Here is a 12406-nt window from a genome sequence, read left to right on the forward strand (position 1 = left end):
CGCTAGAAACAGACGCAGAGGTGTGCCCAGTAGTGGTGGTTTTGCCAGGACCCGATGGGCTCTTTCCACGGTGAATTGGGCAGAGAAGGTGTCGTCGCCCAGCAGAGATTTCAGCCAGTTTTCAGCAAACACTTCTGGTTGTGAGCCTTCTGTTTTTTCGGGGAGGCCGATTATGTGTAAATTGTTGCGGCGTGAGCGATTCTCTAAGTCGTCTGTTTTGGCTTGGCAGTATTCCGCTGATCTTATAGCTTTCTGCACCGCCGCAGGGATTGGTTGCAGAGAGTCCTCTACGTTCGAGATGCGATTCTCCATTTCCTGCCTCGCATGTTTTGTAGGTCTTGTCTTAGAAGAAATTAAATCAGACATGATTCTCCTATCTTGACTGTTAGGGTGGACTTGCAGGTGTTAATAGCTTCCAGAAGTTGTTGCATAGTTGGTTCCGATGATTGCCCTAAATCATCTTCTTCAGTTTCCTTTGTCTGGGTGGGTCTTGTCGCTCGAGGAGCATGGTCTAGAGTTTCGATACGTGAGAATTCTTTTAATTTTTCTGCCGCAGAGCCGCTTTTTGCACGTGTGCTCATGTTAGTGGGTATTGGATTGGCTTGTTTATCTAAGGACGTAGATGATTAGCTTGGTAGCAGGAGCGTATGGGTATTACCAAAGTAATTTCCTTGTCAGTAGGAAAGATTAGCCGTTTTACTAACTTGTAGAGCTCTCGGTAAGGATTTGCGTTGTTGAGGTCTCAGAGGGCTTAGTGTCGCGGGGCTGCGATGATCGTCAGGAGTATAATGTGTCAGAGTTCCGTGTGGCGGATACAAAAAAATATCAATTGGGGCCCGAATCAGTTCGGGTGGCCCGATCGGAAATCCGCCAAGTCGCGGCAAGTCCCCCTGCAGCAAGCAGGGTTTAGAACAGGCTTGTAGGGGGGGGGGGGGGGGGGGAGATCGTATTGTGGTAGGGTCCCTTTGTGGCTGTGCGCCAATTCCGGTTTTGGACCAGCTCAGAAGTCAGTTCCGGTCGTTTGGTTCCCGGCCTGCTTGTTAGGGGGTTGTTGCGCAGCAGTGCCGGTATTTGAGGAGAAAGGGGATTCCCCGTAGATATTTCTCCCCTCTGGGCACACAGTCACTAGCGCGGTAGCTTGTCACTCCCAGGTGTTGTCCCCCGGCCTCCAACCCCACTTACAGTTTTTTGGTGCCGGCTCCGCTGGGCCGGTTCTCGGTTGGCGGGTCGTTCCGTGCTCGGCGCCCAGCCAGGCGCAATGGCCGCGGTCCCACGGCGGTAAGGAGGGTGAAGTGATGGGGCTGTCAGTCAGGCCGCGGCCGCTGGCGGCCTCCGCAGGAGGCAGTCCGCACCAGGGAGGGAGAGGCGGCCCGATCCTTCTTCGTGGACGAGGCCTGGACGTCCGGCGGTGTCGTCCCACAGCGGTGACAGGAGGTTGTAGTGCCGCGGCTCTGGCGGAGCGACCAGGAGGGACCAAGTATGGTGTGGCCAAAATGCAGGAGTGGGTACCTTCAGGCAGGGGGTCAACCCCGAATCCGATGCACCTGGCTCCCAGCAACCAGTCCGGATCGGTGTGTTGTCGCTCCTCGGCAGCAGGGGGAGGGTATCGGGAAGGCTGGTGGAGGGCAGGAGAGCGGGGTCTAGCCCGATGTCAACGGCTGTGATCCCGCGGCAGCAAGGAGGGCTGAGGCAGCAGGGATATTGAGCAAACAGTAGAGCTGCGGCCGTTGGCGGCGTCCGCAGCAGGTGGTCCGTGCCGGGGGAGGATGGGCAGCTCACTCTTCTCCCGATGGTTGCGATCGGGCTATCCAGCAGTGTCTCTTCCACGTGGCAGAGAGGCTCGGCGAAGCAGCCGAGAGAAGTGTGGTGCGCGTCCAGAGCACAGGAGCAGGCACTCCAGATGCGGGGGCTGCCCGATCCCGAAGCCTCCCACACCCGGTGTCCAGCCAAACCGGTAAGGAGTTGTTCCTCGGCAGGGATGGGGGGGGGGAGAGCTCCAAGTAGCTGGGCGGCGGCACGGGCAAGCAGGCTGTAATCTTCGGCGAGTTCTTGTGCCGAGCGTACCACTCCAAAGGACAGGGGAGAGAGTTGTCTCTGTCACTCAGTCTCGATTGCCGACGGGGTAGCTTCCTGAAGCAGTCGCCTGGATGTTGGCAGTGGCGGGAAGGGGACAGGGTGTTGGCGCGGTCTCACCCTCGATTCGGCCCGCAGCCCTTTGCAGTGTGCTCCGGGGGTTAGTTTCACCCCAGTCTTGTTTCGGTCTCTTTCAGCAGGATTTAAAAGTCCGTTTTGAGTAGTTAGGTCACCATACGGCCAGGATTTTTAGCAGGATTTAGACTTCCCCTGGTAAGCTCCTCTCATATGCGACTCTCCATGTTGGTCGCTGGCCACGCCCCTGACAAAGATTATTATTATAAACTAGCTTACCCGGCGCGCGTTGCTGCGAAGATAGACAGACAGACATACATACATTCGTTTTTATATATCTAGATAACAACCAATCACAGCACAGCTTTCATGTTACCTCAGCAGTATAATATATAACAACCAATCACAGCACAGTTTTCATGTTGCCTCAGCAGTATAATATATAGCAACCAATCACTGCACAGCTTTCATGTTACCTCAGCAGTATAAGAAATAGCAACCAATCACAGCACAGCTTTCATTTTACCTCAGCATTCTCAATATCCAGCAATTGTCTTGCGAAACGTTCGGAGGATGCATCATTTTGTAGTTGAACCCGCTTGCTCGTAATGCCTTTTGCTTTCGTGCTTGAGATGGAAATCAAACGATCTTTGTCTGGGGGGGATAACTGTCGACTATGCTTGCACGTGCGCCACCTATCGTAGGATAGATGTACTATGCCAGTAATCTTCCCAGGAGTGTACTTAACAACTTCCCAAAGTTTCATGGCGATTGGATGAATGGTGTAGTAATGCATAAAGGACAGACAGACAGACATTCATTTTTATATATATAGATGACATCAGGAAGTGAGAGAATTAGATTCCGTACGTAAAATTTCGACGCTAATTCTTTTGCGCGTTGAATTGAATAATCGAGTTGGGAACCATTAGCTTTTCCTATTTATGACAATCAATGCTCGTGCCAAATTTCGTGTTTCTACAACATTGGGAAGTCAGAGAATTAGTGGCAATGATGGAAATCAAATGATCTACGTGGGGGGGTAACTGTCGACGACACTCGCACGCGCGCCATTTATCATAGGATAGATGTACTATGCCAGTAATCTTCCCAGGAGTGTACTCAACAACTTCCCAAAGTTTCATGGCGATCGGATGAATGGTGTAGTAGCGCATAAAGGACAGACAGACAGACACGCATACATTCAATTTTATATATATAGAAGACTTACCCTAAGGAGAAGCCCTCGCTATATTAAAAAAACAAAAAAAACACACACATAACCTAATAGGCACTGTCCGCTCATTTTTTTTTATTTTTCTGGTATGTGAGGTCTTGACCTCGTGGAAAAGTTGTAATTTCCATTTGTACCATTTTGGGGAATATTTGATTTTTGGATTGCTTTTCATTGCATTTTTTGGGAGGTGAACAAAAGAAAAATAACAATTGTGGCATAACTTTTTAAAATTTTTAGTGTTTACCATGTGAGACAAATAACAAAATATTTTCATTGTTTGGGTCATTATGAATGCGATAATATCTCTTATGTGTTGTTTTTTTAAAAGAAAATGTTTTGTTATTAACCAATTAAAAAAGGATGTTTGCGTAAAAAATGCGTATTTTTTATGGTTCAAAAGTATTTTATAAAGAACTATAAGATACAATGAGGAATGGTTTTACATTTAACATATGTTTTATAGCAGAATGATACATTTCCTTTTTAAAACTCAAACTGATTAATTCTTGTGTTTTAATCTATATAAACAGTTATTGGAAAACTATGTCTGCGCTCTCACCAGACGCGCTCAGAACTTTGTCAGCAGGAAAATGTGTATTTATTTTTTTTTTACTGGATTAAAAAAAAATTAGCTTTATTGAACTTTTTGATCATCGCTTTTTAGTCCCTCAAGAAGATTTCAAGATGTGATTTGATTGCTAGGATAGTACACTAAATTACCTATATAGTGCTTTCCATAGGTATTAGTGTATCTTGACGCCACCAGCAAGTACTGGTGGAGTCAAGATTGACAGGGGGTGACGCCCCCTAAAGCAGATTGGCTGTACTGCTAGTTAGGAGCCAGGTCCTGGTAGCCCACTAAACTATTAGAAATTAATGCAGAAGGCCGGCCTGCTGACACGCAGCCTCTCCCAGCAGCACACCACAAGCTAGCCAGCCTCCTCCCGATGTAACTGTAAGCTCGCGGCCGGCAGTAGGGAGTCAACAGCGCCTGGGGCAGAGAGCATGTGACAGCCAGCGGCAGCAGAGTGCAGGAGGACTGGAGGAATCCCAGTGCGGCGCAGGACACTCCGCTGTGTAGGCGCAGGAGCACAGCGCTGGGTAAGACACAGGGAGCTGGGCTTCTCAAGGCAGCAGCTGCGGCGGACAGCCCCTCCCGGCAGCAGACCACAAGCCGCCCACCCTCCCTCCGATGTCACTATTAGCTAGCGTCCGACAGCAGGGAAACCATAGCGCAAGGGGCCACAGAGACACTGACAGTACGGTGCTGGACACTTGCGCCTGACTGACATGCCAGTCCACTTCTCCACAGCACAGCGCCGGGAAACCTTCGTGTCTTGAGCCTATCGGGAGCTGGGGGTGTGATAGGGGCATTCTCCCTGTCAAACCACTAGCTCCTGGTGGCGTCAAGATACACTAATACCCATTCAATAATGCCTACGACATCAGCCTATAAGACTCTGCCATAGGCAGGGTCTAATAAGCTGAATTACGTTGCACACGTGGAGGCCTTTGCTAAGATTCTGGCTGCCAAGGGAGCACAATGGTACCTTGCATTCACATTGTGAAGTTCTGATGGGTGACAAAAGGAGCCCCTCTTCCTGTCATCTACTTGCATGCTTCAGTTGTTATTCATTGTGGCATATAAAGGGTTTAACTGTCAGGATCTAAGAATTCTCCATTTCTAGAAGTTACAGCAGGAGCCTGGCTGTTAGTAGTCAGCCAAGCCCCCACCCAAAGATGTAGGATTAGGTTTAAAGCCCATCAGTGGCCGCCATAAAAAGGCATATTGGCAGTCACTAAGGGGTTAAATAAGATGTCTCCATGCAAATATGGATCTTACAGCAGTTATATAGTTTAGGTGGGTTGAGTTGATCGAGTTTCAAAGACTATAATTTTCTCTATTAAGAAGAGCTCCATTTACCCTGCTGCAAATCTTTATGGTAAATATGAAACTGCAATGCGATGCCAGATGCTCAGATAAAGGGGGACTGGAGGAAAGGGGCACTGTAGTGGGCAGGGTGATTTTTAGACTGAGGTGCCAGTCACGTTGATGATGATATGCCACACTTCCGCAAAACATTTTAAAGACGTCCACTATATGTGAAGCTCGAGGCCAACGTCCATCCTTCTTCTCTATCCTTCCATCTTCCTGAGGAAAAAAAGGGTCTGGAACCAATGGGGGTACCTAGATCACCCAAGGTCATGGCATTAAACCCATACACTTCCCTAGACCACCAGGACATTCTTATACAATATTTTCTTCATTTTTCTGTTATCTAAATCTGGGTGTGTCCTGTAGTCCACAAAACACAACATGGTTAACAATAACCTTATTATAAGGTGCTATTTTATGCTACTTATAGGACGAACTCTATCAAAAAAAATCATTTTAGAAAATTTCAGCTCCATAAAACATTATTTTAACGTGCATCAGTTATATACGGCCATCTACATATATGGTATATCTATATATATAAAATTGAATGTATGTCTGTCTGCGTGCGTGCGTGTCTGCGTGTGTGTTTGTCCTTTATGCGCTACTACACCATTCATCCGATCGCCATGAAACTTTGGGAAGTTGTTGAGTACACTCCTGGGAAGATTATAGGCATAGTACAACTATCCTACGATAAATGGCGCGCGCGCGCGTCGTCGAAAGTTACGACCCCCCCCCACGTAGATCGAATAAGTAAGCCACCTGCTATTGTGATGTCATCACTGATGTCATCAACATCGGACGCCCTTGAACATGCCCCAACATGTTCTATAAAGCTGCATTGTGAGACCTCCTGCTCATATACTAATATATTACACAGACGACCGCCTCCTCATATACTAATATATTAAACAGACGACCTCCTCCTCATATACTAATATATTACACAGACGACCGCTGAGTACACTCCTGGGAAGATTATAGGCATAGTACAACTATCCTACGATAGGTGGCGCGCGTACGAGCATCGTCGACAGTTATGCCCCGCAGACAAAGATCGTTTGATTTCCATCTCAAGCACAAAAGCAAAAGGCATTACGAGCAACGGGATGCGTGTTCAACTACAAAATGATGCATCCGCCGAACGTTTCGCAAGACAATTGCTGGATATTGAGAATGCTGAGGTAAAATGAAAGCTGTGCTGCGCCAAAAAATTAGCGTCCAAATTTTACGTACGGAATCTAATTTTCTCACATAGAAACTTGAAATTTGGCACGGGCATTGAATATGTCATAAATAGGAAATGCTAATGGGTCCCAACTCGATTATTCAATTCTATGCGCCAAAGAATTATGACATCAACATCGGACGCCCTTGAACATGCCCCAACATGTTCTATAAAGCTGCATTGTGATGTCATTAAGGCTCTATTATGACACGTACAGCTTGGAACCACTAGAGCACGCCAGCCAATTACCATTGGAGTTGGAAGTGGGTAAACGAGTACTAGGATATCTTCCTAAGAAGCCACAGCAGCTGGATAAATTGTATGTTCCACCCAAAGTATCTTCCCAAGAAGCCACAGCAGCCGGATAAATTGGATGTTCCACACAACGGCTATTTTATTCAGCCTGCAAGGGGGAAGCAGCGGCCTACAAAACCTCAGTGGTCGCTGCTGCCGTCATTTTTTAAAAAAGGTACGCTCAGTTCTTTCATGGAGAACAATGTTTAGTGGAGAACTCGCTTATTGGATACAATGTTGCAAGCTGGGGAAAACCCCTAGAATAATCCACGGCACGCAGGCAGACAAGCAAAGTGTAAATAACTGGATTGGATAGCTGCGCTAAAATTCTTGCTTGGTTGCTATTTCTTATACTGCTGAGGTAACATAAAAGCTGTGCTGTGATTGGTTGTTATTTCCTATACCCCTGAGGTAAAATAAAAGCTGCACTGTGATTGGTTGCTATTTCTTATACTGCTGAGGTAACATGAAAGCTGCTGTGCTGTGATTGGTTGTTATATATTATACCGCTGAGGTAACTTGAAAGCTGCGCTGTGATTGGTTGTTATCTAGATATATAAAAACGAGTGTATGTATGTATGTCTGTTTTCGCAGCAACGCGCGACGGGTACGCTAGTTTGTTATAAATTTTTGTGGTGGAATTTTTCAACAACCGTCTACCCACGTGCACAAAAAAAAAAAAAAAAGACACCAAAAGGCATGTCTGTCTGGCCGCCCATTTGCCACTGCACTACATCAAAGGGATGGGTGAAAACTAAAAAAGAAAAAAATTACCCCATCGCTGGAATACTTTTAACTGTAGAAAGAACAAAAGGATCTCGTGTTGAGATTCAACGTGCCTCACCCCTCTTCAGGTCTTTTTACAAGGCATGATTAGCATTTAAAAATCATTTAAATGAGCGAAAACGAACAATAAACGTTCATTGTAAACGCAGCCAACAATCAAACGCTAAATAGTTCACTTTTCGTTCATTATATGCAGGAATACAAATCATCATTGTGTTATAATTATCTAAATATACGCATCATCTTTTCTCATATTCCTACCTGTGATCTTTCCAAAATATGAATTTCAGCTTAGTTTGTCCAAATTAAGAAAAATTTCTGTCTACGGGTCCCACGCACTAAAATGAAAAAAAAATAATATTTGGCTTAATAGGTTGAGTAAAAACTGGAGAGGGAGGGAGGGGGGTGGATGGAGGGGGTGGGTGGGAGAGAGGGAGAGGGAGAGAGACTGTGTATATCTATATATATAAAATTGAATGTATGTCTGTATGCGTGCGTGTCTGTTTGTCCTTTATGCGCTACTACGCCATTCATCCGATCGCCATGAAACTTTGGGAAGTTGTTGAGTACACTCCAGGGAAGATTATAGGCATAGTACATTTATGCTACGATAAATGGCGCGCATGCGTGCGTCGTCGACAGTTACGACCCCCTCATGTAGATCGTTCGATTTCCATCATTGCCACTAATTCTCTCACTTCCCGATGTTGTAGAAACATGAAATTTGGCAGGAGCATTGATTATGTCATAAATAGGAAAAGCTAATGGGTCCCAACTCGATTATTCAATTCTGTGCGCCAAAGAATTAGCGTCCAAATTTTACGTACGGAATCTAATTTTCTCGCTTCCCAATGTCATAGAAACTTGAAATTTGGCACGAGCATTGATTATGTCATAAATAGGAAAAGTTAATGGGTCCCAACTCGATTATTCAATTGTAAGCGCCAAAGAATTAGCGTCCAAATTTTACGTACGGAATCTAATTTTCTCGCTTACCAATGTCATAGAAACTTGACATTTGGCACGAGCATTGATTATGTCTTAATGCATGTCTCAAATCATCAGTTCTATGGCAACATGTTAAGAAATTGACTTTGAAAACCAATATGCGTGTTCAACTACAAAATGATGCATCCGCCGAACGTTTCGCAAAACAATTGCTGGATATTGGAAATGGAAAAATGCCTATCGACAGATCTACACAATGTATCACATTGCCAACAAACTTTGGAAAGATGACATCAACCAAAGACGAATTGATCCAAAAGGTGTTCCCAAATATCGCGCGGAATTACAAAAATCATCAGTGGCTCAGCGCACGGGCTATATTAGCAGCTACCAACAACGATGTCAATGCCATCAATTTCAGCATTCAAAACGGAATACCAGGCGAAGCGACAACGTATAAGTCCATCGATACTGTGATGAATCAAGATGAAGCTGTCAATTACTTCTTGAATTCACTCGATTTTCCAGGTATGCCACCGCACAGTTTAACATTGAAAATAGGCGTGCCTATCATTCTTCTCCGAAACATCCATCCACCACGACTTTGCAACGGTACAAGACTTTCAGTGAAAAAGATGATGAACAATGTCATCGTAGCTACAATTTTGAATGGGAAATTCAAAGGGGAAGATGTTCTGTTGCCACGTATTCCAATTATCCCAACAGATATGCCATTTGAATTCAAACATTTACAGTTTCCGGTGCGACTCGCTTTTGCAATGACCATCAACAGAGCACAAGGACAATCGCTGCAAGTGTGTGGGCTAGATTTGGAGAATCCGTGCTTCTCACATGGACAACTGTATGTGGCCAGCTCACGCGTCGGAAAACCTTCGGATTTATTCGTGTACGCACCAGACGGAAAAACAAAAAATATTGTGTATCCACAAGCACTTGATTAAATACAGAGAATTAAAACAACATAAGACACAATGTAAATTCAATGTTATAAGAACGAGTTTCCTTGATTTTCCTTTCTTCTGATGTTGCAGCAACGCGCGACGGGTAAGCTAGTTTCATGTAAAATGAATTATTTATATATAAGTAGATATGTGCACACTGTGTATATGGACTTTGATATACTCTCTTTTTGGGTATACTTACTTAAAAGAGGAATTCTAATGTATATATTGATTTTCATATTATTTGTCTTATTGTCTATATGAATAGCTAGCTATGCAAAAAAATAAAAATCGCACAGCCGCACGAACCCAGTGCGGGGGACAGGATGACGTCATTATGTTTTACAATTAGAGCACCGATTAACCAATCGCCAGCGCTGGATTACCCGATCATAGCATTAGCTTGATGGAGGCGGGGTATTCAATTCACTTCCAGGAAAAACTGCTCTGTCAGCTTGAAGGTAGACACAGTTTGAATAGAAACCCTGCTTGTGTTGAGAAGGTGGAACTTGTACGACTACCCCAAGCGAGTAGATGGTTGACTGCGATGATAAGTTGAGACGCCTTTTAAGAAGCCCTTGGTAGTCTTTATCGAAGAAACGTTCTGGCGGAAGTGTTGCAAACTCTATAAGGTAGCCAAAGGAGACGATTTCCTGTACCCAAGAATCAGACACGTAAGCAAGCCACTGAACAGGGAGAGGCAGACCACCACCCTGCCGGGATCGGGTGGGGTCTGACTATCATGCAGGAAATTTCACACCCGCCAATTTGGACATATGGGGCGAGGTCGCCAGGACTTTCTTGTTTTGAAGGATGGTCCCCTTTTCTACTCCTGCAGATTATTCTTGCCTTGCGAAGTACATTGGCTGGAGTAGCGAAAGGATCGGAAAAAGGATTTCTTCTTAGCGTAGCCTTTCCTCTTCTAGCCCTGTTCTAAGGTAGGAACGTGCTTTTTCCGCCCATAGCGTCTTTGATTAGTTTGTCCAGCTTAGCTCTGAAGAGTCTGTTGCCAACAAAAGCAGGCTTTATCAGCGTCTTTTTGGAAGTCGCATCCGCATCCCAATTCTTCAGCCAGAACCTGCGGCGGAGCGCTACTGAGGCTGCCGACGTCCAGGCTATGAATTTTGCGGAATCTAAGGTTGCGCACATAAAATTTTTTTGGCCTGAATAATGTTGTCCGCTGCATCCACCAACTTGTTGGTTGGGGCTCCCGATGGAATGTCCCGGCATTATTGCTTTGCCCATGCAACGGAGGCCTTACTGACCAATGAAAATGCAAAAATGGGGCGTAAAGTGGTACCTACGGCATCAAAGACAGATTTTGCCAAGAAGTCTAACTTCCTATCTTGCGGATCAGATAACGATGTCGCGTTGCCCGTGGAAAGAGTGGTGTGTTTGGACAAGCAAGACACTGGTGGATCTACGATGGGAAAGATAGACCACTTCTTAATGAGGTCCTCCAGCAAGTAATACATAATATCCTAGGCCTTGCCAGGTCCCTTGTAACGCCTGTCAGGGACTTCCCACTCTTTCTCCAGAACCTCCTCAAGGTCCTTATGGGGAAGGAATAGCTAGTGTCGGAGCTTATGCCACCTAAAAAAAAAAAACTGGCGCGGTCTGAACCTCCAATGGTTCCTCTGACACATGAAGGGTTTCCTTAACCGCCACAACCAAACTGTCCAACGCGACAAGCTTAAAAGCTTGCTCATCGTCTTTGTCCGAGGGGGATGTAGAGCGAGAGCATTCCCCTTCCGAAAGGCTACTATCCTTAGACGCTGGGATAGAGCGCTGCTGAGTCAGATGTAGAGGGCTGGAATGCAAATGAATGGCAGGACTGAGAAGATGTAGCTCTCCTATGGGGGTTGCTACAAGAGGACTCCCTGTAGCGAGGGGGATGTACTTCTTTTACGTGATCTATCACACAACTGCTCTTGAGGAGAATCATCTCTGTCCGGTTGAAGTGTGCATAAAATAGCAGCTGAAGTACTAAGCAGGAGACTGCGGCGGCAGGGGAGTGCGCCCATTCAGGTTCAGCCGCCTGATCGACCAGGGTGGTGGGGGGAACAGAAGCTGCCGGCACTAGAGCCTGCAGAGACTGGAGGCATTTCGCACAGCGGGGCTCAGACTGACCGCAGGAGAACTTTGCATTACAGTGAGCAGAAACATAAAACTTGGCTCTACCTGTAGCCTGTCCAGGACTTTCCAGTCTGGGGGTCGGACGTTGTTACAATACTGCACACAGAGTTACTGGGCAGAATTGCTGCGAGTGGTAGCTGCAGGAGGGGTACAGCGCAGGTGAAGTTGCCTCGGGCAGAGCTTACCCAATCCAATGACCTGATCCCAGCTGGAGCTTCTGGGTTGTAGAAAACAGTGCTTCTCCAACGCAGACACAGCAGGCTTGTGCACACATGTCTGTGCTGGCAGCGATGCAGGCAAGAGCAACAGCAAGAGAAGGAGGGAGGGGTGAGGGGCCTCTCTCCTTCTAAGATTCCCGCGCTCACAGTGTGGGGGTGTAGCCTAAATGCCGGGTCCAGAGCTGGAGCCTTGATTAATCTGCCCACCAAGTCTGCTACTCATGAAGAGAGTCGAAAAAACGGCCTCCCGATTGCACCGCCAGGTCTGCAGACCTGTGCTGACCGTGGGAATGCCCCCACATCCACTCCAGCTGCAGCACCCAAGACGGGAGTAGACCCCAAGGCCTTGACCTCAATTTTTTACTGCCTGGTCGGACCGCCGTTCGCTGTGCGGCCAGTGATGCAGTCGCCACTACCCAGCGGGGGCCTTAGAACAACGCGGGGGGTGCTGGTAGAAGCCAGGGCCCAGAGCGAGAGAGCAACCTCAGGTAAGCTGCAAAGCCGGGGCCT

The 12406-nt window shown here is 46.5% G+C and overlaps 1 pseudogene; it reads right to left on the minus strand.

Annotated features, from left to right (window-relative positions):
* Positions 1-9940: 9940 nt before the first annotated feature.
* LOC136581107 (ligand of Numb protein X 2-like) overlaps positions 9941-12406 on the minus strand; it is a 61612-nt pseudogene continuing 59146 nt past the window's right edge.

The sequence above is a fragment of the Eleutherodactylus coqui genome, chromosome 10 (assembly GCF_035609145.1).
Source record: "Eleutherodactylus coqui strain aEleCoq1 chromosome 10, aEleCoq1.hap1, whole genome shotgun sequence".
Lineage (NCBI taxonomy): Eukaryota > Metazoa > Chordata > Amphibia > Anura > Eleutherodactylidae > Eleutherodactylus > Eleutherodactylus coqui.